The sequence below is a fragment of the Elephantulus edwardii genome, unplaced genomic scaffold (assembly GCF_000299155.1).
Source record: "Elephantulus edwardii isolate Elephantulus edwardi_28Jun2011 unplaced genomic scaffold, EleEdw1.0 scaffold00021, whole genome shotgun sequence".
NCBI lineage: Eukaryota > Metazoa > Chordata > Mammalia > Macroscelidea > Macroscelididae > Elephantulus > Elephantulus edwardii.
The window spans coordinates 16,710,293-16,729,115 of record NW_006399771.1 but is presented as its reverse complement, the minus strand read 5'-3'; positions in this window follow the sequence as shown (position 1 = coordinate 16,729,115).

Sequence of the window (18,823 nt, the reverse complement as noted above, 5' to 3'; positions counted from 1 at the left end):
GGATCATTTAACGTTCTGCCGAAAGCATCTTTCAAACCTCACTATTACATAATCTTGTCAAATACCATAATGTTTTTCCATTATGTGTGTTGGGATGAGCTTCCTGATTGATTTATGCTGTGAAGCAAGAGGGCACCCATTTCCTAACACTAAATGCCTCTGGAAACTCTACAAACTCTCTAAACTCTACAAATGTACAGAAACGTTAGTAGTTATAGAACAGTGTTTTGTATAAAAATTATGTTAGTCATAGAACAGAGTTTAGATCTTTTGTGCAAACCCTACTTTCACTTGTATTTGACTTGATGACACTTAACCACTGCTAAGTGAAACTAGTGCTGTTCTATCTGGAGGAGCACTCTTCCACTTTGTATATCAATCTTTGTCAATGTGCAGTATGAAGTAACCTGGGTTGCTGTGATGCTTAACCTTGTGCCATTGGGGTATCAAATACCAGAATGGCTTCCCAGTGTGGACAATGTTTGGTGGAGCTCCCTGTTGTAAAACACATTTGATAGCAGGAGTGGCATCCACTTCCTAAACCACATGCCTCTGGAAACTCTATGAACATGGTGAAATGACGACAGTTATGGAGAGGCATTTTGTTCATAGGGTGGCTATGAGTGGTGCTCAACTCAACAACAACAACAACAATTGGCCTAGTGGCAAGAAGCTGCACTGCAATCCTGAAGGCATGTAGTTTGGATCCACCAGATACTTTGGTAGAGAAGGAGGGGCAATCTCCTCCTGTACTAGTTGGATCTGATTTGATGGTAAAGAACAAGAAAAAAAAAAAAAAAGAAAGAAAAGGTATGGGGATCCCTGGCATATATGTGCCTTTCCTGAGAGTTTGAACCATGTAGTATTTGCTTGCTCTGTTCTGACAACTGCCTCCTGGTCCAAGTATAGGCTTCACATGAACACAATCAAGTGTCCTGGGATTTCCATTGTTTTCAGAGTTAGCCACAGTTTGTTGTGATCCATACAGTCAAATGTCATTGGTTATGATAATATAAATAAGCAATCCAGAACAACTAAAATTTAAGTTAATTTTAAGATTACACTAGAATGTAAAATAAAAACCAGAGTCAATTAAGTTTATTGTGATCCTAGTCAAATGATGATATTGCATTGAAGACTAAATGTTCTCTTTTAAATAGAGTTATTAGATAGGGCCCCGTTCACTGAATTTATTTGATCAAAGATCAAATCCAGAGGATTTTGCCTTACATATTTCTAATAGAAGATCTTCTCAGGCAGAAGAAACAACTCAAAGACCAGCATGTTCACTAGAACAAAGTAAGGAAAAAATTAGGGATTAAAAAAAGGAATTTTAATGGAAGTTGGCGCATATCTCATAGAACCTTGGAGGCTATTGCAAGCCCCTCCACTTTTACAAAGGAATAAATGTTGTCTTAAATCAATTATCTTCTTACTAATTCCTCCTCCTTAAACATAAAGTCAACTTTCAGGGTAACTTAGGAAAAACTTAGCCAGGTATACGGGATACTTAAACTATTTTACTAAAGAATGTGTTTCTTTGTATATTGTTTTGGTAAATGGCCCATTTTTTTGCTCCTATATATTTTCCATTGTCTCTAAGAAACCAACTAGCTAACTAGCTTCTCATCTTTTTTCTCTACACCTTAAACCTGGACCTCCATATCCAGGTGTTTAAACGTGAGAATAGTATCGATACTGCAAAACCACAGCCATTTGTTTCTCTCAGGCAACCCTTGATATCATATGTTCATTACTGTCTAGATACCAAGTGACATTAATGGAGCAAAAAGGCTACATTCCAAAGTAAAAATTATCGGTGGTAATTTGTTACTAAAGAACCCCAGGGCATATTTTCTTTCAGGTTAATTTGCTGTTAGCAATGCTTGTGCCACCAATTCAAGGCTTTGTGACTGGACACTTCTTAAAAGAAAGTGCCCGAGCCCATGAAATGTTAGCAAAAGGGCAAAATTGTATTTTTAATGAAGGAGGCAAAAGAAGAAAAAGAAGCACAAAGGGAGAGAAGGTACCTTGAAAATACACAATGCCCTATGAAGCTGGCAAGACATTATGAGACATCTAATTTCAGCTGCCAAAGGGGCTCACATTGATTTTTGTGCTCATTGTATGCACTCTTAGGGTCCTCTAAATGGAATCTTATTTCTTTGGCACTTATATAACCTATCTTTCCCAGGAGAAAGTTAATAGTACTTTCCAGTAGGAAAATAGAAGCTTAGTTTAGATTCGAATAGTTGAGTACCCATTTTACTTCTGTTTAGATTCAAGAAAATGAAAAGGCTTGGACTTTTTCAAGGCAAAAAAGTCAACAGAAATTCAGGAACCCTAAATCACAGCTCTAAATGCTGGCTGTCTTTGTCCTCTGGCTCCATGCCTTTGTTAGTCAGTATCTGATCCATCTATTTTCAGCCTCCCAAACTGACCCTGCAAAAACTACTTCTGAGAATGAAATGAATATCATGACTCAGTTAAAAATAGCTCCTTTGTAGGAAAGCTTTAAAAAGCGAGCTAGAAATTAAGCTCAGTCCTTGACCATAAGAATCAGTTTAGAAAATATGATCTGTATTTATTGATGATTTAGTTCCATTCTTGCAAAGTACTTTTTCTCCTGAAATCTTTTAGAAATAACTCATTAAATCAAGCTATTCTACTAGAGGACATTTACAATGAGATACAGTTTTTATGATGGTACTGATATACATAGAAAACGGAATCCAATTTTCTTTTTGAGAACTCTGGGGGTTTTTTTTTGTAATTTTGTATGGAATCTATTTGTTGGACCTAATTGAGAAATTTTATATTAAGAGCTCTTATAATTTGTTAAGGAATGTCTGATGTGGTGCTGTAGTGTGATCCTAAACATTAGACTCTAGATTTTACACGTGCTCCCAGTTAAAATTATCTAAAGATAAAAGGACATTAGGAAAAGTAATATGATTTTGCACAGAAGTTGTCAACATTGTAAATATTTAATCTTTGTTTAATATAATTTCACAAAGATGTCTCAAAAATGGCTAATTTCTTTAATTCAGCCAGACTTTGAAGAGGATATAGGTAATCAATATGTTTTACTAAGTAAAAATATTGAACCTATGGATTCTTACATTGATTTGTCTGAAACATGGCATTCTAGAGTTTGTGAAATTATTTCAGGTCCATACACTTCTGTTTTATTATGTAAATAATTTAAGAAGATTCTTCAGAAACATCACTGGGCAGAAAGAAATAATAGGGACATTAAAGATCAATCATTGTGTGTTTAAAATCTAAAAAGCTGCTAATTTGGGGATAATTGTCCTTTTACTAGATCTTCTAACATTATTTTTTAACAATTCTATTTTTCACAACCTAAACTTAATATCTAAAGCTTTAATTTATTCTGGAAAAAAGTATGTTCTATAGAAGAAGTACTAATTTGGACAATTGAGAACTGAAATATAAGTCAACTCCTTCCTAAATGAGACAAACATCTGAAGCCACTTTCTATAAAAATTAAACCAAAATAAGCATCCAGACTTATAAAAGGTCAAAGCCTATTAGTGTTATCCAGATCGGCCAGGTGGCTGGACAAAGAAATGATTTCTTTTTCTTTCCTAAAATTCATATGGAAATTTATTGTGGGAAGAATGAAATTACATTTGAGTAATTCTAATCCACCAGGAGTTCCACAGGACAAGGATAAGCCATCTCCTCTCATGCAATTAACTTCCACTGAAAACCTGCCAGGGGGTCAGCTATGGGTTGGTTTCTACTCAAAGAAAAATAACAACAACAATATTAAAGATAGCGGGCTCTGAGGTCCTAGTGGTAAGCAGTTACACTGCCAGCCAAAGGCAAGTGGTTCAGACCCATTATCTGTTGTGCTGGATCAAGATAGACAACCTCCTTCTGTGTGATTTACAGCCTTTAAAAACCAACTGGAGAGCCATCAATGAGTTGATTCCACACAATGGCACATGACAACAATATTAAAGAACTCTCAAAAATCAACATTAAAAATAATGACAACAAAAAGTGCGTCAATTAGAAAATGAAGATGAAGAAGCTTTTCACCATACAGATGACACATAAGTACATGAAAAGATATTCAATCTCATTTGTTATTTGTTGTGGAATGTTGGGGAGGAAGGGAGGGTCTCTGGCCAGGACAGATCACATGAGCTCCAGACAGTTGCAAGCCTCCCAGTGGCCTTTAATACGGGGTAGAGAAAGCTCTCCTGTGTTTGGCTGTACCGGCTTGAGGACGCTCACCACCTGGGAGGATGGCTGCCCCATGTGTTGAGCTGGGAATGGTCTGCATGAGGCTGAGATTCTCCTAACCAATCCGCATGTCCCACATCTGTAAGCCCATCCTACTGTCTTCCTGCTTACATGCTTGTATACAAGTCCATGGCAGATACCAATAAAATTGAGCTGGATTGACTCTCTGATCCTCTCCCGGATGGTGTATTTCCATTGTGCTTACCCCTATGAGGGTGTCGCTATCAAGTTGCCAGAGAACTGACAGTGACAGTTATTGCAAAAAAAACCACCCCTGAACTCACTAGTGTTAAGATGCAACCAACTCACAGTTAACTTTAAAGTTGGATTCAGAGGTTCTAATTTGCTTGGGAAGAAATTGCCCATTCCCCCCCGCCCCCTTATTAAGTGGTTGGATTCAAACAACTAGAGAAGCACTGTCTTTGGGGTGACAGCACAACTCCCCACTGACTATACCACTGTTGTTGCTGTTGTTGTTGTTATGTGCCATTGAGTCACTTGCAACTCATAGTGACAACAGCTCTGATCCCTGCTCTATCTTGAGCAAAACTCACTGTCTCCAACACGTCTACTCCCATTACTGTAGTCACTGAGCAAATCCACCTCATCCAGTCTCTTTAATTTCCTACGCTGTCCTTCCACCTTCCCAAGAATGATGGCCTTCTCCAAGGACTGGCCTCTTCCTGCAATATGTCCAAAGTGTGTCAGACAGAGCTTCAAAATCCTTGTCTCCAAAGTGCAGCCTGTTCCACCCTCTCCAGGATGAACTTGTTTGTTCTCCTAGCAGTTCATGGTATATTCAATACTCTTCAGCACCACAGCTCAAAGGCATCAATTCTTCTATCATCGTTAATCATTGTCCAGCTTTCTGATGAATAGCAAGTAATTATGAACACCATGGCATGTATCAAATGCACCTTAATTCCTAGTCTGACATAGTTGCTCTTAAGTACTCTGGAGAGGTCTCTGACAGCAGATTTTCCCAATGCAATTTGTCTTTTGATTTTCTGGATACTGGTACTAAAAGCATTGACTGTGGAGCAAAGCAAGCTGAAGTTGTTAACAAGCTTAATCTCTTCACCATCTATCATGATGTTGCCAATCGGCTCAGTGTTGAGAATCATTATTTTCTTGATGTTGAGCTTCAATCTATATCAAAGGCTATATTGACCTTCGGCAGTAAATGCCTCCAGTAGCCCTCAGTTTCTGCAAGCCAGGTTGTGTCATCTGTGTAACACAGGTTATTGATAGTCTTATTCCACTGATGCCACATTTTTCCTTATAGACCCCAGACTCCCAGATGATCAGTTCCATATATGGTTTGAAAAGGTGTGGAGATAGAGCACATCCCTGGTATTCACCTTTCCTGGCTTTTAACCATACAGTGTTTCCTTGCTCTGTTCTGACGACTGCCTCCTGGTTGAAATATAGGTTTCTTGTAAACACACAATCAAGTGTTCTGCGATTCCCATTCTTCTCAGAGTCAGCCATAGTTTGTTGTGATCCAAATAGTCAAATGCCTTTGCAAAAGTTGTTAGAAATCTATTTCCTCCTCTTTCATTCTGGTGATTGCTGCATATATTTGAATGATAGTGTTATTCATTGCACTTCCTGGTAGGTATATGGATATACTGTCACTCACAACATTATATTTCAAGATGGACTTAAAAACTAATTTTTTAACTATAAAAGCAAACTCATTTTTCCTTACCTTTTTCATCTCTGGCCACATCTGTTAGTCTATTCTAAGTATGTTCTATTTTACATAGCTTTTTCAAAGGATTGTTATTTCAGAATGGAATGGTTAATCCTTCTTCCTTGTCTATCTTAGTTTGAGAACAGTATGTGACAGACAAATACTTCACAGAAAGGAGCAGATGAAGGACATTTCCTAATTATAGATATCACCAATAGATTCAGTGTTGCTCCCCCACCATTGGCACGTGTTTTTTGACCCATACCTTTTCCCACTCCACCAGCATTCCCTTCCACTCCCACCTAGCCAATTCAACACCTCCCTCCCCCTATCTGATATGATATGATGATTGATATCATGGCTTAGGTCTCAAGATTTCTGTGTTTCTGTGATGCCCAATGCCCCACCTTGCTACTGGCCTTTTACACTGTGGACAGTCTCTCTTGAGTTTAGGAGTCTATAAGTCCAAATTCCAGGGACTAGTTTTACGTAAAGGTTTCTATCTCAAACAGTTCTGAGGAAAGGTCTTTTGCCCTGAGCTTCTGCTACAGGAACTGCCTTGTTGTGACTTAGTGCCTCTTCCACTTGTAGTACAGTGCTGTCACAGTAGAAGAATTCCCCAGGAGAGGGTGATGTATCCTATAGATCTGGGATCCAAGTGTCATTTTCTTGGTCCAAGGGCCACAGGCTCTGTCTTGGCAGAATTCTGGGAGGATGGTCTTTACCTAATTTAGAGAGTGCAAAGGTGAAATACAGATCTACTGACACTGTCTAGCCCAGAATGTAGTCTTACACAAAGGCCCTGTATTGGTGGAGTATCAGTCCAAGTGACCTTATGAGCTTTTCCTAGCAACATGACCCAAGTATGTGAGACAAACCTTAATCACCTTCGCATCCAAGAAGCACTCTAGCTTCATGTTCTTCAAGACTCATCTGTTCTTATGGCTGTGCATGAAATGTTCAGTACTCTTCTCTAACACCACAGCTCAAAGGTAACACCACACCTCAAAGGTTACACCACTAATTATTGTTAGATGCTGTTGGGCCGAATATCGCTCATAGCAAACTCTATCAAAATCCAACCTGGACCCTGCCCTATTCTGTACCATCTTCATCATCTCGGATACTCTAGACGCCATCGCTGAAGTCACATTTTCAATGCATCTCATAGATGTTTCCTTTGTTGAGATTCCATCTTCCTAAGCATGATGTTCCTTTCCAAGGAATAGCTTCACCTAACTACATGTCCAAAACATGAAAGATGAATCTTTGCCATTTTTTAATCCAAGGAACAAGGGCTGGATCTTTACCCAGATGTATCTGTTTAATTTTTTTTTTTTTGCAGTTCTTGGATGTTTAGCACTTTTCTCCAGCACCATAACTCAAGGGCATCGATTCTTCTTCTGCAATTCCTATTGATTGTCCAGATCTCTGATGTGTAGAGATGATTAAGAACACCATGATCTTAATCTTCAAACTGATATCACTGCTCTTCCACATTTTTAGAGGTCCCTGATAATGGACTTGCCTGATGCAATATGTCTCTGGATTTCTTGACTACTGACACCAAAGGTGTTGGTTGTTGATGTAAACAAGAAGAAATCATTGACAGTTTCAATCTTTTTTTCATTGATCATAATGTTGACTGTTGGTCCTGTGGTGAGGATCTTTGTGGTTCTTTTGTTTGTTTTTGCTTTGTTTTGTTTATGTAGAGATATAATTCATACCAAAGGCTGTAATTCTTGATCTTCTACAGCAAATGTTTCATATTCTTCTCACTATCCGCAAGGAAAGTTGTGTTATCTGTTTAATGCAGCTTGTTGATGAATCTTCCTACAATCCTTATGCCATCTTGTTCTTTCTAGAATTATTTGCTCAGCATACAAATTGATTTTAAACCATGTGGTGTGCCCTTGCTCTGTTTGGATAACAAATTCTTGGTCTAGGTATAAATTCCTTAGGAGCACAATTAAGTGTTCTGGGATTCCTGTTCTTCTCAGTTTTAGCCATAATTTGTTATGATCCACTGTGAAATGTATCTTTCAATATGACTTTTACTAGTTGTTATTTGACTTAGCTATATAAATGGGCAGGGATATATGAATGGGGCATATTAGCCTCTCCACAAGGGGATTTGCTAGTCTCAACAATCTACAAGGGTATTGACGAGTCTCACCATTGAATTGAGCAAGACATAAGAGAGAGAGAGATAGGACTTCTACCACCATTGAAGTGAAAGCAACACAATATAGGATACCCTTCCTGCTCTAATTACTCCTGCGGCAGCAACATCTAAGGCTGAGCTGGAGACCTTTGAGTGAGGGATAGGCAATGTTAGCAGGACTGAGAACTTTGTTGGTCAACTAGAAGTGGGAAACCAATATTGGCAGGACTGAGAACTTGGGAAACTCTAGTCTGAAGGCAAGAGGCTTGAAGGCAAATTGCTTGCATGTACATTTCAGGAGCTGTCTTGACTGTATTCTGTTATTAATCTGGATTGTAACCTTTTGACTTCTCCACTGTGGTTCTGTGTGGTCCGTGAGCTATAACATCAGATTTTAGACCCCAAAAAGTAGTAAGATGGGTGTTGAGATGAATAGAAAGAAGTATGTAGAAGAAGTATTGTAGGGGACATTTCTGACCTCATGAGAATTTGTTTTGTGTTATCAATACTGTCAGTATAGTAGTCAGATATGGCTGTTCCCACATGGCTCTTGTTCTGTCTACATTCACACAGTCAAATGCCTTTGTATAGAAAATAAAACATAGGTAGATAGTCTTCTTGTAATCTCTGATTGTGGCTAGTATCCATTTGGCATAAAAATGATACCTTTGGTGCCACAGCCTCTTCTAAAATCAGCTTGAACTTCTGGTAGTTCTCTTTCAGTGCATTATTCTAGCCATTTAAAAATGATCTTCAACACTATTTTGCTTGCATCAGATATTTATTCTACTATTTGATAATTTCTATATTCTCTTAGATTATCTTTCTTGGGAATGTGTACAAATATGTTTACATTCCAATGGGCCTTTATAATAATTCACACTGAAGGAGATTACACATTCATCTTTCCCCCACTGAGTGGCTGACTCATGGATTTGGGTTGTGTGCCTTTGAGTTGGCAGCATACCTCCTTACCATTAGGTCACCAGAGCCCAAATGCTGGTAGGGATAGAGAAAGACCTAATTATTCACTTGTTGCTGGAGGGAATGTAACATGGTATCTTCCCTCTGGAAAACATGTTGTCTGTACTGTGCAGTAGATTGATTATTCAAAATGGCTTTACTTGACATTGACTTTGACTTTTACCACATGATGTGAAGAGTTACGGGACTAAACTTAATTAAGGTAAATAACAGCTTTTGAGTGGGAACATGGAAATAAGGCAAGTAAGGCTACTAAAGAGAAGATAGACTGGTGAGTTTTGCCATGTTGCCAAGCTTAACTTGAGCACGTTCTGAGGCTGAAAAATGGGTGTTTCTCCATAATTAAGAAAGAAGCAGCAAGAGGGGGTAGGTAATGAACACGGCATTGAAACAAATGAGGGAAAGAACTGTTTAAAAGGAATATATGATTGGGAATTATTTGCATGACAACAGTCCAGAATAAGAGGAGCATAGCAAAGTGGACTGGGGAGAGGGGGAGGGAACTGTGCAACAATGAAATAATATTTTTAAAGAGAAAAGCAAATGGGGGCAGGGCTAGGGAAGAAAATGTGCAACAATACATGAATGCAAATTCAAGTTGTCTGTAAACTTTTGTTAAAGTATTAATTTTAAAAAGTAAAAAAAGAAAAAAAAAGACACAGAAAAAGAGAATGTTGCTTATACATTTGGACCAGTAATACCTGTGCTAGAGGGAGACTCAGACCAGATAAACAGTGGCAACAGCAGAGGAACCAGAAAATGATGTGCAACAGAGTTTATTTGGACCTGCTGCCCATACTGGAAGGCTAGGAAAAGACTCCAGAGTGAATTTTACTCCTGACCCAAAGGTTGCACATCTCTGACAGTTTGAATCCACCAGCAGCTACTCTTGTCTCTTCCTCTTGCTATTTACACCAGCAGAAACACAATGGAGGGGCTACGTGTGTTGGAAAGACCCTGAGGCAGTGAAGGTGAGGATAGTTTTGCTATTTCATCTCCATTTTAAGTCATTTTTTATCTTCTCAATTTGAGTGAAACTATACAAATCATTTTTATTTCATTCAATCATTCACACAAATTTTAAGTATTATAATTTATTAATGTAATTAACTTACTATAAAATCTAATGAAACTGGAATTATGTATTGCCTTTTCCTTCACTCAAATAATATTTACTATTTTTTTTTATTCCCTTTTCCTCCCTTCTCATCTCTAGTAGCACTTTAAAGATTCATCTATGTGTAAACCTTTTTTTTAGCTTGTTATATCAGTGGTCTTATACCATACTGGTGGCCTAGTGGCAAGAAGCTGCACTGCAATTCCAAAGACACGCAGTTAGTGGCCACCAGGTGTTCCTTGGGAGACGGATGGACAGTCTTCTCCCATGAAATGAACTGCCTCTGAAAAGCCACTGGAATGTCAGCTATATGTTGGTTTCAACTCTATGGCACACAACAACCAACAATCATAATTACATTTTTGTGCTTGACTTACTTCACTTAGTATAAGCTGTATTTTTTATTAAAAAAATAAATTAGAGCTGTGTAGTATTCCATCGTGTGACTGTACCATAATTTGTAAATCACTACCTAACTTGGGAGGGACGGGAGAGCACTATGCTAAACGAACTAACTCAGTCCCATAGGACAAATGCTTATAATACCATTATTATAGAAATAGATAACTAGTATAACGTGCATGAGGATCCAAGGGTGGGGTGGGGGGAGGGCGGAAACAGAGGAGTGAGTATGGATGGGGATGCGGGCTTGGGGGTTAATCATAGGGTCACACAATTTGGTGGGTGGAGGGAGGGGCGGGTAAAGGAAATGAGAAAGTTCTAGTGTGAAAAACGATAAGTAAATCAGTATAAAATAAAAATGTTATTAAAAAAATAGCTGCAGTATAAACAGGCATACACTTATGCTTATCCCACTATTTACAATAACAGAGTTAGAAACAAACCTAAATGCTCAACCATAGGCAAATAGCTAAACATTCATAAAATGGAGTTTTATGCATCACTAAAATAAGATCTAGAATTTGTGAAAATGCAAAACATGGAGTTTTACTTTTGAAAGCCCCGAAGGCCTATGAACATATGTAAGAAACTGTCTTGACTAAAGAATTGTATCTCCTCTCCTGTTTCCTACCTGGATTGTAATCTGGTTTGTTAATTCCCTAATTCGTCCCTTAATTGTGAGTGTAACCCGTAAGTTCTTTATGCTCATTTCAATGCATTAGCGGCCTATGGTGAGAACCCTGGGAGAGACCTTTAATATTGACATTGATGACAGAAAAGTGTGAGTGAAGAACCATGTCTGGCATCATAGGAATTGGTTTTGTGCTGTCTGATGTTGCAGGTGAGGTCTTTTATCCCTTGTGAAGTTAGTGGAGGTTAGATTCTACTGCCCTCATGCTGGTCACACTATAATTACAGAGCTTTTGATAATTTAAGTATTTCTTAATTAATGCTCCAATAATATAAATCATCTGTAAGTAATAATGAGCACCCTCATTGATGGAACAGGTGATATGTTTTGCTGCTCACTGAAAGGTTGCAGTGGTTTGGGTTCACCTCGAGGTATTTTTGGAAGAAAGACCTAGTTATGTACTTTTGAAAATTTACCTGATGAAAACTCTATGTAGCACAGATTTACTCTGATAACACTTGGGGTTGTTAGGAGTCAGAATTGACTGAAGAGCAATTGATCTATTAGCTATAATAATATGAGGAATTCACAATATTACCTACTATCTAAATAGATCTCAAATGATGAGGATGGCACAAGGTAGGACAAGGTTCAGATAGGTTTATCATAGGGTTAATACAAGTCCTATCCAATTCAATGGCACCTAACAAGAAGAGCAACATATTAAGGAATATTTTTAACACTAGAACAACTTCTGTGTGTCCCTGCTTTAAAGCTGGGGCGTGAGGAAGAGAAAAAAGTCTCTTTCTCTGGGATATTTGTTACTTCTCTGTGTGAGTCACTCTCCATATGATCTTAGTTCGTCTGTGATGATCAATACAACTAGGCATTGATGCAGGTCAGGATGTCCTGCTTCATATTGACGTAACTCATCTTGTTTCAACTGTCATCATACCACTAAAACAAGACTGATGATGGTAGCCACTTTCCACTAAAATCTAAGGACATAATAGAGGTATTTGTAGCCCAGTACTGGACAAAGAACAGTATAATTGAGTAGAGTTATCAGAGTTGTTAAAAGTTTCGTAGCTTTCTCTGTGTTGGTGAATGAACCGCTGAACAAAATTTTTCCCTCCGCTGCTTTTGTCTTGATGCAAGGATCTTTCTGTTCTCTTAGCCTTATCTATCACTACCAAAACGGCTTTCTGTTTCAGGCACCTGAAGAAAATGTTAAGATTTGCTTCTTCATTGTGCAGAACAATCTTTTTTTTTTTTTTTTTAGAACGATCTTTAATACTTAGAGATCAGCCAGAAGACTTTAGCTTTTGGAACTCTAAATTGAGTTATCATGTTTCTAAGAATAGTTTTTGTGTTTTTTTTCCTTAAAAATCATCCTGATACTCCCCTAAGGCACCCAACTAACCTGCTAGATTTAAAAAGAACTACTTTCCTTTCAGTTTTGTAGTAAAATTGCTACAATTCATTGAGACATATACATTATTATCATTATTTGAACTCTTTCACTGTGCTAAGCACTTTTCTAGATACTGTAATATTTAAAGTTGTTTAACCTGCATAATTCTGGGAAGCTGCTGTTGTTGTTAGGTGCCCTCCAGGTAGTTATAACTCAGAATAACCATATGTGTGACAGAATGAGACACTACACAGTCTTGCACTGTCCTCAAAATCACTGTCATATTTCAGCCCATTACTGGAGTCCTTTGTGGCAGTCTGCCTCCTTGAAGCTCTTCATTTTCTTTCATGGACCTCTACTTTGCCATCTTCTTAAATTATTTTTCCCAGTATACCTCTTGAATAGGTATGGAGAAAGGATACAACCCTGATTTTAAAACACGCATTATCCCCTTGTTTTGTTTGAACAACTTCTTAATATATATACTGGTCGTGAAAGAGAAAACAATTTCCTGGAATTTTCATTCTTCTCAAAGTTATCTCTAATTTATTATAATTTGTGCAACAGTAATATCTTTGCATAGTCAATAAAACACACATAAATGTGTTTCTATTATTCTTTACTTTCAGCCATGATCCATCTGGCACCAGCAGTGATATTCCTTGTTCCACCAACCTCTTCTGAATCCAGCTTGAACTTCCGGCAGGTCTTTGTTCGTGTACTGTTCTGGTCATTTTGAAATAATCATCAGAAAAATTTTACTTATTTTTATATTAAAGATTTTTTTCATAATTTCCAGACTCTATTGGATGTCTCCCACCCTTTTAAATTTGAAATATAAACAAATAGGGATGTTTTCTATTTGGTTGACCAGGTAGCTGTCTTCCAAATTTCTTGATATAGGCTAGTGACCACACCCAAAGCTGCTTCGACTGACACACTTCAGTTGATATTCTATTTATTCCTGTGGCCATCTTTTTTGGCCAATGCCTTCAGTGCAGCTTTAACTTTTCCCTTTAGTATTTGGTTCCACGTATACCAATTCTTTTTGGTGCAGTGACTGTGTATTTCTTCCATTTTCTTTTTTGCTGCCTGCATTACCCAATATCTTGTATATAGAACCCTTTAGTATCACAAATCAAGACTTGACTTTTTCATTTGATTATTTAAGCTTGAGAAATGATGGTTTTGTTAGTTTCTAACTCCGGGTGTTTCCACATTTCATTATAATACTTTATCTTTTTGAGCTGTCCTTTGAAACCTTCTTTTCAGCTGAATGAATTCATAACTGATCCTCTAGTAAGTTTTCATAGACAATAAATTCCACTAGACACATTGTGCATCTTTTCCCCACAGAACAGCGGCTGGATATGATCTGCCTGCCTTTGGTTGGCCGTACAAAAACTACCCACTAAGCTACCAGAGCTTCCTATACCAATTACAGCTCATCATGAAAGCAAAGTTTCATCATTGTATCAATAAGACAATATCATGATAGATGGAGACAAGATTGAAATTGTCAATTATTTCATCTTACTTGGACCCACAATTGATAACCTTGGTATCAGCAGTCAAGAAACTGAAAGACATGTCACAATTGGAAAATCTACTGTTAAGAACCTCTACAAAGTGCTAAAGAGCATCCAAATTAGTTTAAAGACTAAAATGCACCCTATCAAAGCCGTGGTCTTTTTAATTGCTTGCTGAAAAGTTGAACAACGAATAAAATCAATGTGTTTGGATTGTGATGTTACAGAAGAGTGTTGAATATTTCAAGGACTGCCAAAAGGACAAACAAATGTGTCCTGGAGAAAATGCAACCAGGGTGCTCCTTAAAGGAATGAGTGGTGAAACTTAGGCCTTACTTCCTTTGGACATATAGTTAGGAGAGACTAGTCCTTGGAAAAAAGCATCATGCTGGGGAAGCGAGAGGATAAGCAAAAGAGAGGAAGACCCTCAGTTAGATGGCTTGACACGATGATTCTACCAATGGGCTTGAGTAGATGAGAGATGATAGGATGGCACAGAATAGGACATGGTTCAGATCCAGTATTCATCAGTTTACTGTAAGTCACAGTCAATTTGATGTCACCAAACAACAATAACAACAGACATCTCTAGGTAACAGATTTCACTCCCCCCCCCACTTACTCCTTCAGATTTAAATGTTGATTTTGTCATTTAAAAAAAAATTCATTGTTCATTGGGATTTACACCAGCAAACTGTATTCTAGCATAAAAAGGGGGGGGCAGAAATGGCAGTGAGTAGGTGTGAACCTGGAGGAGGTGAAGAGTAAAAAACAGTGAAAAGTTTTAAGTAAAAGTTATCCAAACTAGAATGAGTAGAACAGTATCTCAGAAATCCAGAGCAATATGACTCAGTATATGAAAAGTGCTGAAATGGGCAATTTGAGGCAGAGGTGAATGGTAAGATTGGAAAGGTCCATAAGGTAGAATATAAAATTTTATGAATGATCTGCCAGGGAATTTGAGACCTGTGTGGAATCTATAAGAAAGATTTAACCCAGAAAGAATATGTTTGTACTTGAGTTTGGAAAATAAAGAGTGGACAGTAGAGGGTAAACAATATGATAAATGTCATTATGTTGTCATCCTAGAGGTAGAGAAACAATGGAAAGGCTGTTTGAATACGCTAAGAAAAATATGTCATTGTTAATTGCCATTGAGTTGACTATAACTCACAGAAACCTTTGAACAATCAATCTGAACCCTGCCCTATCCGTTGGCATCCTCTTACACACTTGAGCCCACCATTACAATAAATGTGCCAATCCAGCTCTTTGAGTGTCTTCTTCTTTTTCCTCCACCATTCTAAGCATGATGTCCCTCTCCAAGGACTGTCCTTTCCTAACAACATATCCAAAGAATATAATGGTAAGTTTTACTATTTTTGCCTGGAAGGGGCACCCTGGCAGTATCTTTTCCAAGACACACTTGTTTGTCCTTATAGACGTCCATGGGATATTCAGCATTCTACTTTAACCCTACAACTTGAAAGCCTTAATTACCTTCCTGTCATCCTAATTCATTGTCCAATTTTCAGATGCATAGCAAGTAATTTAAAAGATCATGGTATAAATCAAAAGCATCTTAGTCTTCAAACATACATCTTTGTACTTAAGTACTTTGAAGAGGTCCCTGACAGCAGACTTTCCCAATGCAATTGTTATTTTTCTTATGTGCCATTGAGTCTCCTGCAACTCATTATGACCCTGTGCTCAATAACTTTGAAGTCTGTCCTAACCTGAGCCAATCTCACTGTCTCCAACATACCTACCCCCATGACCCCAGCTAGTGTGTCATTCCATCTCCTCCTCAGTCTTCCTTTTTTGCACTGTCCCTCCATCCTTTTTAAGCATGATGTCCTTCTTCAAGGATTGGTCTCTCCTGGAAATACGACCAAATCATGTCAAACAGCTTCAAAATACTTGCCTCCAAGGAACAACTTAGTTTCACCCTCTGCAAGACAAACCTGTTTGTTCTCTTGGCAGTCCATAGTGTGTTCAACACGTTCCTCCAGCACTACAACTCAAAGGCATAGATTCCTGTCATCATTACTTAGCTCTTTGTTTCACAGCAAGAAATTGTGATGACCATGGCCTGGATCAGGTACACCTTATTCTCTAGACTGACATCATTGTTCTTTAGTACTCTGGGGAGGTCCCTGACAACAAATTTTCCTAATGTAATTCATCTTTTGATTCCATGATTTTTGGAAGCAATAGTATTGATTGTGGAACAAAGTAAGCTAAAATTGTTAACAGCCTCTATCTCTTTTCCAGCTACCACAGTGCTGCCCATCAGTCCTATAGTAAGAATCAGTGTCTTCTTGATGTTGAGTTTCAATCCCTGTTGAAGACAACAGAAGATCTTCTGTAACAAATGCTTCAGGTCCTCGTCAGTTTCAGCAAGCAAGATTGTGTCATCTGTATTATGCAGGTTGTTGCTGAGTCTCACTTGAATCCTAATGCCACACTCCTCCTCATAAAGTCCAGGCTCTTGAATGATCTGTTCCACATATAGGTTGAAAAGGTATAAAGACAGGATACATCCTTGATCAACTCTTTTTTTTTTTTAATTTTGAACATGGAGTGTTTCTTTGCTCCATTCAGACAATTGCTTTCTGGTCCAGGTATAAGGTTCACATGAGCATAATCAAGTGTTCTGGGATTCCCATTCTTCTCAATGTTAGCCACAGATTATTGTTATCTACACAAATGTCTTTGTATATGGTTCTTCCCTTTGACCCTCTCAGTTTTCAGCCAAAGTCCATCTGACATGAGCTGTAATGTCCCTGGACCATGGGCTCTTCTAAACTCAGCCTATATTTCTGGGTTTAGTGTATTGTTCCAGTCATTTTTGGACAATCTTCAGCAGAATTGTGCTTGTGTGTTATATTAATGATGTTGTTCTTATGTGTTGTCAAGTCACTTGTGACTCATAGTGACCCTATGTACAAAAGCCCTATACCCTGCTCGATCCTGTGCCAGTCTTACTGTCTCTGACACACCTTCTCCCATTAACCCAGTTACTGAATCAATCTATTTCATCCAGGGTTTTCTTCTCTTGCACTGTGTCTCCACCCTCCCAAACATGGCATCCCTCTCCAAGGTCTGGTGCCTTCTTGCAACATGTCAAAAATATGTCAGATGATTGTTCTATAATTTCATATTCTGTTGGATCACCTTTTTTTTTTTTTTTGAATGGGAATAGATATGGATCTCTTTCAGTCAATAGGCCAGGTAGTTGTCCTCCAGATTCCTTCGCAGAACCTGGTGAGCATGCCCAAGGAAGCATTCATTTGCTGAAATAAATCAGTTGGTATTCCAACAATTTATGAGGTCTTGTTTTTGCCTAAATCCTTCAGAGCAATTTGAACGTCCTCCTTCATCAGTATTGCCTCTTGATCATATGTTGTTTCATTAAATTCTTCTGTGTCAGTCAATTCTTTTTTGTACAGTGATTCTATGTACTCCTTCTATCTTGTGATGCTTACGGGGTCATCCAATATTCTACCCATAGCATCCTTAAGTATTCTGACTTGAAGCTTGAATTTTTTCTTTACTTCCTTCAGTGTATGAAATGCTGAGCTAGTTCTTTCCTTTTGATTTTTCTGACTCTAGCCCTATAGGCAATTTGTTATAATACTTTGCTTTGTCTTTCTGAGCTACCTTTGAAATCTCCTGTTTAGCTCATTAATTTCCTGATGTTTTTCCTTCTGCTTTGGCTTCTTGGTGTTCTAGTCCAATATTAAGAGTCTCATCAACATCTCTTGTCTTTTCTTTCTCTTTGGTCTTTGTAATGACCTTTTGGATCTTTTGGGGATGATATACTTTTTATCTTCCTGTAGCTCATCTGTCTTCTTTTATTAGGGCTCAAGACCTCAATCATGTTCCTGAACTGTTTTTTAAAATTCAGGTGGGATAGTCTCAAGGTTAAATTTTCATTTCTGTGGATTTGTTTTCATTTTCTATATCCACAATTTGAACTTGCAAATGGGTAGTTGATGGTCTGTTCCACAATCACCACCTGGCCTAATTTTCATAGCTGATATTGAGCTTCTCCAATGATTCTTTCAACAGATGTAATCAATCTGATTCCTGTGTTGACCATCAGGTGAGTTTCATGTGTACAGTTTCCATTTGTGTTTTTTATAAAAGTTTTTTTCAAATAATAAATCATTGCTTGATTGTATCATTCTATTTCCAGCCTCATTTGTCACTAAGTCCATGTTTTTTGACAACTGATCCTTCTTCTTTGTTTCCAACTTTTACATTCCAGTCACTCATTGTTATTAATGCACCATGGTTGCCTCTTCTATCAATTTTCAACTGCAAAAGTTGATAGAAATAATTTTTTTCCTCTTCTTTGGCTCTGGTTGTTGGTACATATATTTGAATGGTGTGGTAAATCTTCCTTGTATGCACATGGACATTATCCTGTCACAACATTATATTTCAAGATTTATCTTGAATTGGTCTTTTAATCTATAAACATGACCCCATTTCTCCTCACCTTTTTATTTTCTGTAAGGTAGCTTACGTGGTTGTCTAAAAATGGTCCATGCCATTCCATCTTATCTCACCAATGTCAATATGTATATGTTCCATTTCTTC